Source organism: Mastigoproctus giganteus, chromosome 14 (genome assembly GCF_048544385.1).
Source record: "Mastigoproctus giganteus isolate SK-2022 chromosome 14, ASM4854438v1, whole genome shotgun sequence".
NCBI classification, from domain to species: domain Eukaryota; kingdom Metazoa; phylum Arthropoda; class Arachnida; order Uropygi; family Thelyphonidae; genus Mastigoproctus; species Mastigoproctus giganteus.
In genome coordinates, this window is record NC_143588.1 from 17501 (window position 1) to 19591 (window position 2091).

The window sequence follows — 2091 nt, forward strand, 5'->3', positions numbered from 1 at the left end:
TCTTGGTCCTGAGCAGTCTGCAGATGTTCAAACTTGTTTTAAGTTCCAATACATACTGCTTTTTCTCCTCCTCTGTTATCTCCAAGACCTTTGTATTATTTACTCGAGTCAGTTTTTTTCCTTTCCTTTCCTACATCTATATCAAGTGTACATCTTACCATTCTGTGATCACTTCCAACATTTACCTTATTCAGGATGGTAACATCATTCACAATATACCTTCTGTTAGTGAGGATGAAGTCGATTTCATTAGTTGTTAATCCATTTGCGCTCTTCCATGTCCACTTTCTGTTCACCCTTTTCTTGAAAAAAGTGTTCATTTCTGACAGTCCTTGAGATTCTGCAAATTCCACAAGTCTTTCACCTCTTTTATTTCTTTCACCAATTCCAAAATTTCCTATAGTTCCTCTTTCTGTTCTGTTTTGCCTTTTTCCAACCTTAGCATTGAAGTTCACCATAATAATGGTGTAGTGGGTTTTCTGCTCATCTAGAAGACTCTCAATTTCGGTGTACATTTCTTCAACCTCTTCATCATCATGGCTCGATGTTGGTGCATAAATTATTATAATCTTTAGCTTGTACCTCTTAGAAATCTTGAGTATGTCTTGACACCCTTGGTGATGTACTTTTGAATTCCAAAATGTTTTTAAAATCTTTATGGAGCAGAAACCCAACTCCACCTTCACTCCTTTCACTGTTTCCATCGGTGTACAGCACATTTCCACTTGACATTCTTATGATTCATTTCTTCTTGTTTCAGCCAAACTGATGATATTCCAATTCACATTTTCTAATTCCTTTTCCAGCTCTAATATTCTGTCTTCACCGATGAGTGATCGTACGTTACATTTGTATATTAGCCTGTCATAAACAAAAAACTACTGCCACCAATTGTTGTTTAAGTTATTTCTTTATTGTTGCATTCTTCACAATTAAAACCATTTAAAAGTTTTAAACGAAACTTACACTATTTAGAAGGTTGATGTTCATCAAATCTTGGGAAGCAGATTTTATTAAACCCTGAATTTTTCATTCTTTGCTTTTGAACACTACTTCCGTGGCATTGAAGCTTTAATTCTTGCATATTACTATCTGCTGCTTACTCTACCAAATCAACATTAGTATCTGAGTTGGTGACATTTAGGAAGTTACATCATTTTCATATCTAAGTATGAACTTTACCAATTTGTTAGACTGAGTTTCCATCATTTAGGAAGTTCCGTATTTCCATATTTCCATATCTTAGTATGCTTACATTATTCACATCGCTACTGCCATTTCGGAATTTATGCCCTTTGCATGATTTAGAAGCCAAGACACCTAATAGGAAATGATGTCAATTTCATCGTTTCCGTAATAGTTCGTTTTGAATTGGTTTCACTTTAGTATTGCCATAGATGTTTTCACATCGACAAGATTTTATTAAAGAAAGTAAATCATTCATTATCAGGGAAGGGACAATTGAGACAAATTGTGGGAAAAGTTATGTAATGACATACTATTCAAATCTAATAGTAACAAAGAGAAAAATTGCGTTTGAATCTGCCTTGTCAACCACTAGGCATAATTTCCGAAATGGCGGTAGTGCTGCTAACTCAGAGGCATATTCTAGTCATAGCCAACTAATGTCTAACTTAATTCTTGACATTATTCCAAATTTATGAATAAAATTTCAAATTTTCAAAATTTCAGAATACAGTCATTATTTTTAAGTACAATTTGAGAAATTATATGAAATAAATGAATGGGCTGGTAACAAACTTTTATCTATGAGAATGCCATTCTGATATATAAATAATATATGTAAATGTCTGATATATTTGTACAAGAAATAAACTGCATTATTTCTGCACTCGTATCTGGTTTATTTTTTTGAATTTGAATTAGTCTTGGTTTATGCTTTTTCTTCTTTCACCATATCATACTTTTAGAATACATTTCATAGCTGTTTTTCTGAGTAAGACCTGGAGAGGTCACAGATCTACATTTCATGGTGGGTTCTGGGTAATTTTGTCTTGCATAGAGAACCATATTTTAAGTTACACAAGATGTCCATGAATATATGAATTGGCTTAAGTTTATAGTAGTGCT